A 13,258-nucleotide genomic window follows, 5' to 3' on the forward strand; every position below is an offset into this window, starting at 1 on the left:
CCAAGTCCATTTTATGGCAAGAACAGTTCAAATATGCAAAGAGCAGCGACAGTCCATCATTACTTTAAGACATGAAGGTCAGTCAATGCAGAACATTTCAAGAACTTTTCAAGTTTCTTCAATTGCAGTCGTAAAAACCATCAATCGCTAACTTGCTCTCATGAGGACCGCCACAAGCTCATCATTAAGCTAGAGGCCCTGGTTCTCAACCCCGCCCTGTGCAACTGGGTCCTAGACTTCCTGACGGGCCACCCCCAGGTGGTGAAGGTAGGAAACAACATCTCCACTTCACTGATCCTCAACACTGGGGCCCCACAAGGGTGCGTGCTCAGCCCTCTCCTGTACTCCCTGTTCACCCATGACGCCTCCAACTCAATCATCAAGTTTGCAGACGACACAACAGTAGTAGGATTGATTACCAACAATGACGAGACAGCCTAGAGGAGGTGAGGGCACTCAGAGTGTGGTGCCATCAAAACAACCTCTCACTCAACATCCAAAAAACAAATAATATGATCTTGGACTTCAGGTAAGAGCAGAGGGAGCACCCCCCTATCCACATCGACGGGACAGTAGTGGAGAAGGCGGAAATGTTTAAGTTCCTTGGTGTACACATCACGGACAAACTGGAATGGTCCACCCACACAGACAGTGTGGTGAAGAAGGCGCAACAGCGCCTTTTCAACCTCAGGAGGCTGAAGAAATTTGGCTTGTCACCTTAAACCCTGACAAACTTTTACAGATGCACAATTGAGATGATCCTATCGGGCTGCATCACCGCCTGGTACGGCAACTGCACCACCCACAACAGCAAGGCTCTCCAGAGGATGGTGCGGTCTGCACAACGCATTACCGGGGCGAACTACTTGCCCTCCAGGACACCTACAGCACCCGATGCCACAGGAAGGTCAAAAAGATCAACAACCAGCCGAGGCACTGACTGTTCACCCCGCTACCATCCAGAAGGCGAGGTCAGTACAGGTGCATCAAAGCTGGGACTGAGAGACTGAAAAACAGATTCTATCTCAAGGCCATCAGACCATTAAACAGCCATCACTAACACAGAGAGGCTGCTGCCTACATACAGACTTGACATCATTGGCCACTTTAATAAATGGATCACTAGTCACTAATAATGCCACTTTAATAATGTTTACATATCTTGCATTACTCATCTCATATGCAGATACTGTCTTATATACCATCTACTGCATCTTGCCTGCCTTGTCTGTCATTGCTCATTCATATATTTATATGTATATATTCTTATTCCACTCCTTTACTTAGATTTGTTTCTATTAGGTAGTTGCTGTGGAACTGTTAGATATTGCAGCACTGTTGGAACTAGTGTCACAAGCATTTCACTACACTCGCATAACATCTGCTAACCATGTGTACTGTATGTGACCAATAAAATTTGATTTGATTTGAAGAAAGGAAGACTCAGAGTTACCTCTGCCGCAGAGGAGAAGTTCATTAGATATGCCAGCCTCAGAAATTGCAGCCCAAATAAATGCTTCACAGAGTTCAAGTAACAGCCACATTTCAATATCAACTGTTCAGAGGAGACTGAACAATCAGCCGACTTCAACCCAATTGAGATGGTTATGGATGAGTTAGACCGCAGAGTGAGGGAAAAGCAGCCAACAAGTGCTCAGCATATGTGGGAACTCCTTCAAGACTGTTGGAAAAGCATTCCAGTGTAGCTGGTTGAGAGAATGCCAAGAGTGTGCGAAGCTGTCATCAAGGCAAAGGGTGGCTACTTTGAAGAATCTCAAATATATTTTGATTTGTTTAACACTTTTTTTGTTAGTACGTGATTCCATATGTGTTATTTCATAGTTTTGATGTCTTCACTATTATTCTACAACATAGAAAATAATAAAAATAAAGAAAAACAGTTGAATGTGTCGGCGTGTCCAAAGTTTTGACTGGTAGCGTTGGTATTCAGACCCTTTACTCAGTACTTTGTTGAAGCACCTTTGGCAGCGAATACCGCCTTGAGTATTCTTGGGCACACCTGCATTTGCAACACAGCATGATGTTGCCACCACCATGCTTCACCGTAGGGATGGTGCCAGGTTTCCTCCAGACGTGACGCTTGGCATTCAGGCCAAAGATTTCAATATTGGTTACATCAGACTAGAGAATATTGTTCCACATGGTATTAGAATCCTTTAGGTGCCTTTTGGTAAACTCCAAGCGGGCTGTAATGGGCCTTTTACTGAGGAGTGGCTTGTCTGGCCAATCTAACATAAAGGCCTTATTGGTGTTGTGCTGCAGAGATGACTGTCCTTCTGGAAGGTTCTCCCACCTCCACAGAGGAACTCTGGCGCTCTGTCAGAGTGGCCATCGGGTTCTTGGTCACCTCCCTGACCAAGGCCCTTCTCCCCCGATTGCTCAGTTTGGCTGGGAAGCCAGCTCTAGGAAGAGCCTTGATGGTTACAAACATTTTCCTTTTTAAGAATGATGGAGACCACTGTGTTCTTGGGGACCTTCATTGCTGTAGAAATGTTTTTGTACCCTTCCCCATATCTGTGCCTCGACACAATCCTGTCTTGGAGCTCTACGGACAATTCCTTTGACCTCATGGCTTGGTTTTCCTCTGACATGCACTGTCAACCTTATATAGACAGGAGTGCACCTGCCAAATAATGTCCAATCAATTAAATTTACCACAGGTGGACTACAATCAAGTAGAAACATCTCAAGGATGATCAATGGAAACAAGATGCCACTGAGCTCAATTTCGAGTCTCATAGCAAAGGGTCTGAATGTCTACAGCTGAAGTCTGAAGTTTACATACACCTTAGCCAAATACATTTATACTCAGTTTTTCACAATTCCTGACATTTAAAAATTCCCTGTTTTAGGTCAGTTAGAATCACCACTTTATTTTAAGAATGTGAAATGTCAGAATAATAGTAGAGAGAACTATTTATTTCAGCTTTTATTTCTTTCAACACATTCCCAGTGAGTCACAAGTTTACATACACTCAATTAGTATTTGGTAGCATTGCCTTTAAAATATTTAACCTGGGTCAAACGTTTTGGGTAGCCTTCCACAAGCTTCCCACAATAAGTTTGGTGAATTTTGGCCCATTCTTCCTGACAGACCTGGTGTAACTGAGTCAGGTTTGTCGGCCTCCTTGCTCGCACACACTTTTTCAGTTCTGACCACAAATGTTCTATAGGATCTAGATCAGGGCTTTGTGATGACCACTCCAATATCTTGACTTTGTTGTCTTTAAGCCATTTTGCCACAACTTTGGAAGTATGCTTGGGGTCATTGTCCATTTGGAAGATCCATTTGCGACCAAGCTCTAACTTCCTGACTGATGCCTTGAGATGTTGCTTCAATATATCCACATAATTTTCCTAACTTATGATGCCATCTATTTTGTGAAGTGCACCAGTCCCTCCTGCAGCAAAGCACCCCACAACATGATGCTGCCACCCCAGTGCTTCACGGTTGGGATGGTGATCTTCAGCTTGCAAGCCTCCTTCTTTTTCCTCCAAACCTAACGATGGTCATTATGGCTAAACAGTTATAGATTATTTTCATCAGACAAGAGGACATTTCTCCAAAAAGTACAATCTTTGTCCCCATGTGCAGTTGCAAACTGTAGTCTGGCATTTTTTATGGCAGTTTTGGAGCAGTGGCTTCATCCTTGCTGAGCGGCCTTTCAGGTTATGTCGATATAGGACTTGTTTTACTGTGGATATAGATACTTTTGTACCTGTTTCCTCCAGCATCTTCACAAGGTCCTTTGCTGTCGTTCTGGGATTGATTTGCTTTTTTCGCATCAAAGTATGTTCATCTCTAGGAGACAGAATCTCCTTCCTGAGCGGTATGACGGCTGCGTGGTCCCATGGTGTTTATACTTGCGTACTATTGTTTGTACAGATGAACGTGGTACCTTCAGGCATTTGGAAATTTCTCCCAAGGATGAACCAGACTTGTGGAGGTCTACAATTTTGGTCTTGGCTGATTTCTTTTGATTTTCCCATGATGTCAAGAAAGAGGCACTGAGTTTGAAGGTGGGCCTTGAAATACATCCACAGGTACACCTCCAATTGACTCAAATTATGTCAATTAGCCTATCAGAAGCTTCTAAAGCCATGACATCCTTTTCTGAAATTTTCCAAGCTGTTTAAAGGCACAGTCAACTTAGTGTATGTAAACTTCTGACCCACTGCAATTGTGATACCGTGAATTATAAGTGAAATACTCTGTCTGTAAACAATTGTTGGAAAAATTACTTGTGTCATGCACTAAGTAGATGTCCTAACCGACTTGCCCAAAGTATAGTTTGTTAACAATACATTTGTGGAGTGGTTGAAAAACGAGTTTTAATGACTCCAACCTAAGTGTATGTAAACTTCCGACTTCAACTGTATGTAAATATGGTTTTTCGTTTTTTTTATTGTTAATAAATTTGCTAAAATTTATAAAAAACTGTTTTTGCTTTGTCATTATGGGGTATTGTCTGTAGATTGATGGGGGGGGAACTATTTAATCAATTTTATAATAAGGATGTACTGTAACAAATTGTGGTAAAAGTCAAGGGGTCTGAATACTTTCCGAACGCACTGTATGTCCTCTCTGGCACAGAACACTGGAGTAAATTGTCCTTCACACTCCAAAGAAGCACAACTTTCCACAGAGGCCACTCATATCTTAGATCATCCATGCCATACAATCTGGATTTAAGTATTTTTTCCAATACTGGCTGTATGGAGATAAAACCTATTAGCTGATATGATCCATAGTCTGCTTGAAAAACTCAAATAGTTACTGTCTGAATTAGAGGTCGACCGATTATGATTTTTCAACGCCGATACCGATTATTGGAGGGCCAAAACAAGCCGATACCAATTAATCGGCCAATTTTTTGCATACAAATTATTTATTTATTTGTAATAATGACAATTACAACAATACTGAATGAACACTTATTTTAACTTAATACAATACATCAATAAAATCAATTTAGCCTCAAATAAATAATGAAACATGTTCAATTTGGTTTAAATAATGCAAAACAAAGTGTTGGAGAAAAAAAGTAAAATTGCAATATGTGCCATGTAAGAAAGCTAACGTTTAAGTGCCTTGCTCAGAACATGGGAACATATGAAAGCTGGTGGTTCCTTTTAACATGAGTCTTCAATATTCCCAGGTAAGAAGTTTTAGGTTGTAGTTATTATAGGAATTATAGGACTATATCTCTCTATACAATTTGTATTTCATATACCTTTGACTATTGGATGTTCTTATAGGCACTTTAGTATTGCCAGTGTAACAGTATAGCTTCCGTCCCTCTCCTCGCTCCTACCTGGGCTCGAACCAGGAACACATTGACAACAGCCACCCTCGAAGCTGCGTTACCCATGTAGAGGAAGGGGAACAACTACTCCAAGTCTCAGAGCGAGTGACGTTTGAAACGCTATTAGCGCGTACCCCGCTAACTAGCTAGCCATTTCACATCGGTTACACCAGCCTCATCTTGGGAGTTGATAGGCTTGAAGGGGTGGGTATAATTTGTGGAACATCCCAACAGGAATCTGTTCCAAAAAACGTAAAGTAAAAGGTTGCCAACCAACAACGCATACAAAGTAGCAAAGCATACAAACCTAGCTAACTAGCTGCCGAATAGGCATCAACTCACCACGTAGCTTATTCTTAATGTTTGTCCATAGGCAACCAGAGTGAGGACAGACATTTTTCGGAATAAACGTGATGAGTGAAAAATGCAATGAAATAGACCACTCCCTACCCAATATCTTATTCTGCCGCTATACAACTTTGTATGCGTTGTTTTTTGGCAACCTTGTTTTTTACTAAGTTTTTGGAATAGATTCCTGTTGGAACGTTCCACAAATTATACCCACCCGGGTAGAAGTCATAAACAGCGCAATGCTTCATGCACAGCGAAGGGCTGCTGGCAAAATGCACGGAAGTGCTGTTTGAATGAATGCTTACGAGCCTGCTGGTGCCTACCACCGCTCAGTCAGACTGCTCTATCAAATCATAGACTTAATTATAATATAATAAACACACAGAAATTTATTTATTTATTTTATTTTATTTATTTCACCTTTATTTAACCAGGTAGGCAAGTTGAGAACAAGTTCTCATTTACAATTGCGACCTGGCCAAGATAAAGCAAAGCAGTTCGACAACATACAAAAACACAGAGTTACACATGGAGTAAAACAACATACAATCAATGATGCAGTAGAAAAAAATAAGACTATATACAATGTGAGCAAATGATGTGAGATAATGGAGGTAAAGGCAAAAAAATGCCATGGTGGCAAAGTAAATAAAGTATGGCAAGAAAAAACACTGGAATGGTAGATTTGTAGTTTGAAGAAAGTTAAAAGTTAAAATATAAATAATATGGTGCAAAGGAGCAAAATAAATAAAATAAATAAATACAGTAGGGGAAAAGGTAGTAGTTTGGGCTCAATTAAAGATGGGCTATGTACAGGTGCAGAGATCTGTGAGCTGCTCTGACAGCTGGTGCTTAAAGCTAGTGAGGGAGATAAGTGTTTCCAGTTTTAGAGATTTTTGTAGTTCGTTCCAATCATTGGCAGCTGAGAACTGGAAGGAGAGACGACCAAAGGAGGAGTTGGCTTTAGGGGTGACCAGAGAGATATACCTGCTGGAGCGCGTGCTACAGGTGGGTGCTGCTATGGTGACCAGTGAGCGGAGATAAGGGGGGACTTTACCTAGCAGGGTCTTGTAGATGACCTGGAGCCAATGTGTTTGGCGACGATGATGAAGTGAAGGCCAGCCAACGAGAGCATACAGGTCGCAGTGGTGGGTTGTATATGGGGCTTTGGTGACAAAACGGATGGCACTGTGATAGACTGCATCCAGCTTGTTGAGTAGGGTATTGGAGGCTATTTTGTAAATGACATCGCCGAAGTCGAGGATTGGTAGGATGGTCAGTTTTACGAGGGTATGTTTGGCAGCATGAGTGAAGGATGCTTTGTTGCGAAATAGGAAGCCAATTCTAGATTTCACTTTGGATTGGAGATGATTGATGTGAGTCTGGAAGGAGAGTTTACAGTCTAACCAGACACCTAGGTATTTGTAGTTGTCCACAAATTCTAAGTTAGAACCGTCCAGAGAAGTTATGCTGGATGGGCGGGCAGGTGCAGGCAGCGATCGGTTGAAGAGCATGCATTTAGTTTTACTTGTGTTTAGGAGCAGTTGGAGACCACGGAAGGAGAGTTGAATGGCATTGAAGCTCGTCTGGAGGGTTGTTAACACAGTGTCCAAAGAAGGGCCAGAAGTATACAGAATGGTGTCGTCTGCGTAGAGGTGGATCAGAGATTCACCAGCAGCAAGAGCGACATCATTTATGTATACAGAGAAAAGAGTTGGCCCAAGAATTGAACCCTGTGGTACCCCCATAGAGACTGCCAGAGGTCCAGACAGTAGGCCCTCCGATTTGACACACTGAACTCTGTCAGAGAAGTAGTTGGCGAACCAGGCGACGCAATCGTTTGAGAAACCAAGGCTACTAAGTCTGCCGATGAGGATGTGGTGATTAACAGAGTCAAAAGCTTTGGCCAGGTCAATGAATACGGCAGCACAGTAATGTTTCTTATCGATGGCGGTTACGATGTCGTTTAGGACCTTGAGCGTGGCTGAGGTGCACCCATGACCAGCTCTGAAACCAGATTGCATAGCGGAGAGGGTGCGGTGGGATTCAAAATAGTCGGTAATCTGTTTGTTGACTTGGCTTTCGAAGACCTTAGAAAGGCAGGGTAGGATGGATATAGGTCTGTAGCAACTTGGGTCAAGAGTGTCACCTCCTTTGAAGAGGGGGATGACAGCAGCTGCTTTCCAATCTATGGGAATCTCAGACGACACGAAAGAGAGGTTGAACAGGCTAGTAATAGGGGTTGCAATAATTTCGGCAGATAATTTTAGAAAGAAAGGGTCCAGATTGTCAAGCCCAGCTGATTTGTAGGGGTCCAGATTTTGCAGCTCTTTCAGAACATCAGCTGAATGGATTTGGGAGAAGGAGAAATGGGGGAGGCTTGGGCGAGTAGCTGTGGGGGGTGCAGTGCTGTTGAATGCAGTAGGGGTAGTTAGGTGGAAAGCATGGCCAGCCGTAGAAAAATGCTTATTGAAATTCTCAATTATAGTGGGCTTATCGGTGGTGACAGAGTTTCCTATCCTCAGTGCAGTGGGCAGTTGGGAGGAGGTGTTCTTATTCTCCATGGACTTTACAATGTCCCAGAACTTGCACGAAGCAAATTTCTGTTTGAAAAAGCTAGCCTTGGCGTTTCTAACTGCCTGTGTGTATTGGTTTCTAACTTCCCTAAAAAGTTATAAAAAAAAAAAATAAAAAAAATAATAATAATAAAAATAAAAAGTTATAAGAAATACGAGCCTTAGGTCATTAATATGGTCGAATCAGGAAACTATCATCTCGAAAACATTTTTTTTTTCTTCCAGTGAAATACGGAACCATTCCGTATTTTATCTAACTGGTGGTATCCCTAAGTCTAAATATTCCTGTTACATTGCACAACCTTCAATGTTATGTCATAATTACGTAAAATTCTGGCAAATTAGTTCGCAACGAGCCAGGCGGCCCAAACTGTTGCATATACCCTGACTCTGCGTGCAATGAACGCTAGAGATGTGACACAATTTCATGTTAGCAGGCAATATTAACTAAATATGCAGGTTTAAAAATATATACTTGTGTATTGATTTTAAAGAAAGGCATTGATGTTTATGGTTAGGTACATTGGTGCAACAACAGTGCTTTTTTCGCAAATGCGCTTGTTAAATCAACACCCATTTGTCGAAGTAGGCTGTGATTCAATGAGAAATTAACATGCACCGCATCGATTATATGCAACGCAGGACACGTTAGATAAACTAGTAATATCATCAACCATGTGTAGTTAACTAGTGATTATGTTAAGATTGATAGTTTTTTATAAGATACGTTTAATGCTAGCTAGTAACTTACCTTGGCTTCTTGCTGCCCTTGCGTAACAGGTAGTCAGCCTGCCATGCAGGCTCCTCATGGACTGCAATGTAAGGCAGGTGGTTAGAGCGTTGGACTAGTAACCGAAGTTTGCAAAAACAAATCCCCCCTGAACAAGGCAGTTAACCCCCGTTCCTAGGCCGTCATTGAAAATAAGAATGTGTTCTTAATCTGACTTGCCTAGTTAAATAACGGTGTAAAACAAAAAATAAAAAAAATAAAAAAATAAAAATAAATCGGCAAATCGGTGCCCCAAAATACCGATTACCGATTGTTATGAAAACTTGAAATCGGCCCTAATTAATCTCCATTCCGATTAATCGGTCGACCTCTAGTCTGAATGGACATTCTTTAACTGCTTTCTCTTATGACAATTCATGTTTTCTATCATACAAATCGGCAACCATTGAAATGTTGGTGTGACTACTAAGCAAACAATTTCCTAACAATTAGCCTACCCACTGAAATCAATGCAGAATAACACACATAACTCTAAACTAACTAGTCACCCCCAGTACAGGTATTGGGAAATTCTTATGACATGAATGGAGATGGGGGTTTTTACGCACAAATGAATAACTGGTCTTAAAAACAATAACAGGACTACAGGAGCTGGATTTTGTATGAAATACCACTTTGTAACAGTAGGCTCTATACACACCAACAGTATGGCACTTTATGGGACCCCAGCCTGCCATTCTATGGATATAGTTTTCTGTTATTCACACAAATTCATCACATATCAGTTAGAACAGAGGTTTGATGTAGGCTACATTAATTGCCTTTTGGAATGCAGAATACCCCTTGTCTATACGCATCATATGCATGATTGCTACCAAATGCAAGACTCTTACAGATGTGGGTTCACTCAAATACATGCCTTTTATTGAGCCTGCCTTGAGTGCCGGATAGGTGGGGTTTGCACATTTGGGACTATTCCATTGAGTCCATTGTGGCAAGCAAGCTCAATCAAGTGCAGTATTTGAAAGAAAACAAATACTAACTGAACCCAGGTCTGGTCCTTTTTTTCTTCACAATATCATTGCACTGGTTTCCTCCAATCTTTTACAACCAAAGAGCAACCTTTGCAAACACCCACTACTGAGTCAAGATATGAATAAGATATGACAAAAAAACAAATTGAACAGATGCCTGTGGTTCTGGTAATCTTGTTTTCATATGTTATAATCATTTAATTTACAAATCAACACTAAAATGTGTATCAAGAAAATAATCCCAAAAATGCAATGTCATTTTCCTTCTAAAAATAAGCCAACTCTCTGCATGATGTTATTCCTTCTTCAGCATTTTCCTATTCTAAATGACAACCAGAATAATGCTCAGTTGACTTGATTCTGGACTGCATTTTTAGCCTTGCATTTCCAAACGTCCCACAACTTAAAGGGACATTATTTCCAGTGGACTCAGAGGACCATGAAATGCAATACATCAGAAAGACCATTTTTATTTAGAGATAATGAGGGATCAGAAGGGGACACTTTGAGTTTCTGTCTATGGATATCAAATCAAGTTGCTTCATTGAGATAAGACAGCAGGCTATGGAACGAATGACGCGTAAATGAAGCACGTTGTTTTCTACAGAAATGTTTTACTGAAAAAGGAAAAAGCTATGGATAACTTGGATAAAGAAAACAATTATAATATTAATATTATATGGTTTATGATATGTCATATCATATTCTTTTTAACTTTCAATAAAACCTTAAGTTGGACTTGGTACAATATTTAGTGTAACCCACAAAGCCTACATTAAAATAATAATGGGAGAAAGAGGTGGAAGACCATGGATATGATGAGGGAACCAGGTAGCCTAGCGGAGCGTTTGGCCAGCAACCAAAATGTTGCTGCTTCGGTAACCAAAATGTCACTGGTTCGAATACCTGAGCCCGAGAAGGTGAACAATCTGTCGATGTTCCCTTGAGCATGGCACTTAACCCTCATTTGCTCCAGGGGCTCCGTTCTACTATGACTGACCCTGTAAAACAACACATTTCACTGCACCTATCCGGTGTATGTGACAATAAAAAAATAAAAAAAAATTTAAACCGACCTTCCGTTACAGTGCCGTTCTCATAGGGCGTATCACATAAACCTGAACCACTCTCATATCTATCACGGTTCTGGATTTACCAGATTAATTTACCACCATGAGCAACGAGGCTATGAGTTTAGACCGCCAACTCACACATGACTCAATGCGTGTTCAGTAATTAGATGAGCGATTAGCCTACTAATCGAACATTTAGCCTAACATTATAGTCAGTCATTATAATCCGGTTAAACCCAAATCATGAAATTGATAATGCACTGTCAAAAATCTGTTCTAAATTCTTGAGTTCGACTCCCGACACGGGGTATTCTAAGGCTATACTATAATATCAAAAGTAACGGTTCAGGTGGATGCAGGCAAGGAATAACCATGATATCTGACTGCAAGCATAATAAAGCAGTTATAAACATGTCATTACAACGTATCTCACATAGGCTATACATTAAATATGATGCATTATGCGCTATATAATTTTACCTTAGGTCACGATAGATGGTCAATTTGAGTCCACTCTTACTTCAAATTACACCTTTTTATAAATGATGAACAGTGTCGACGTGTAATTGAGAAATATAACGATCACCGAATAGAGCTGAGACATGGTAAAACGGTGACCTACTTCCGAAGTGGAATGCTAGAGATAATATTCATGCGCTGCATTCGCGAGACTGCTGTTGCGCTGGGACAATGAACAATATCGTTCCAAGAGCCACGATTTTCACAATGATAGCTTATTATCGAAGTATACGGACGTCAGAATTAACTTACAGTGGCAATTTCAATCTGCTCTAACTGCGACGGAGATTATTTTCTGCCCAAACTTGCTGCATGAATCAAACATGCTTCACAAGACGCAGCCGCCCCAGACTATGAAGAAATCAATATCAAGGCAAAACTTTGCTGCAAAGTGCATAATTAAGATTCTTCCAAAATCAACCCCAATCGGAACAACTCCTTACTAAATGTAAACCAATGACAACGATGGTATTTGTGTTACCTTGAAATCTAGATTTTCCAATCAAAGTCCTCCCTGGGATGGAGCAAATTCAGTTAATTGTTTTAGGCTATCCAATGTCCACCCATCAACAGCCTACAATGAAAGTATAAGTCTACTTAAACCTAAATTAAATCCATGCAGGGCCGGCTCCAAGCATAAGTGACATAAACTGTCGCTTAGAGCCCTTCTTTAATCAGTCACTGACAGTAACTCAACTAGCCATGTCAGCTAACAATTTTTGGATTGTTAAATTAGTCTAGCCCTTATCTAAATGTATAGTAATCATGGCAGAATATGACCGGGCACGTAGAGCACGTGCCCAAAGTTAGTTTCCTTAAGGAGCAGTTCTCTCTCTGGGTCTAACCCAAAGAAGTTCTGGAAAACAATTAAAGACCTGGAGAATACATGTGGGTGTTACTGACAAGGAGCACATGGCTGAGCTCTTTAATCACCACTTCATTAAACCTCTCTGGGACATGTGGGAAGCTAGCTTCCCACCCGTGGTACACACTATCAACAGCCAGTGAAATAGCAGGGCGGCAAATTCAAAACAACAAAAATCTCATAATTCAAATTTCTCAAACATACAAGTATTATACACCATTTTAAAGATAAAATTATTCTTAATCCAACCACAGTGTCCGATTTCAAAAAGTCTTTACGGCAAAAGCATAACATTAGATTATGTTAGGACAGCGCCTAAACAAGAAAAACCACACAGCCATTTTCCAAGCAAGGAGAGGCGTCACAAAAACCAGAAATACAGCTAAAATTAATCACTAACCTTTGACGATCTTTATCAGATGACACTCCCAGGACTCAATGTTACAAAATACATGTATGTTTTGTTCGATAAAGTTCATATTTATATCCATAAACCCATTTTACATTGGCGCGTGAGGTTCAGAAAATGTATTCCCTCCAAAACCCTCCGGTGAATGAGCACATCAATTTACAAAAATACTCATAATAAACGTTGATCAAATTTACAACAGTTATTGAAAGAATTATAGATACATTTCTCCTTAATGCAACCGCTGTGTCAGATTTTAAAATAGCTTAACGGCGAAAGCATATTTTTCAATATTCTGGAGTCAACTAAACTCAGAATTAGTTTTATAAATCTTCACTTACCTTTGCTGATCTTCGTCGGAATGCACTCCCAGG

The 13,258-nt window shown here is 40.7% G+C and overlaps 1 protein-coding gene across 1 annotated transcript in view; it reads right to left on the reverse strand.

Annotated features, from left to right (window-relative positions):
- Nucleotides 1-11,845, reverse strand: part of LOC115162689 (uncharacterized) — a 16,732-nt gene extending 4,887 nt beyond the window's left edge. The window contains exon 1 of the mRNA XM_029714172.1: nt 11,572-11,845. The gene's annotated coding sequence lies outside the window, so the exon portion shown is untranslated. The remainder of the gene's footprint in view (nt 1-11,571) is intronic.
- Between the last annotated feature and the right edge of the window lie 1,413 nt (nt 11,846-13,258).

Source organism: Salmo trutta, chromosome 25 (genome assembly GCF_901001165.1).
Source record: "Salmo trutta chromosome 25, fSalTru1.1, whole genome shotgun sequence".
Classification (NCBI taxonomy): domain Eukaryota; kingdom Metazoa; phylum Chordata; class Actinopteri; order Salmoniformes; family Salmonidae; genus Salmo; species Salmo trutta.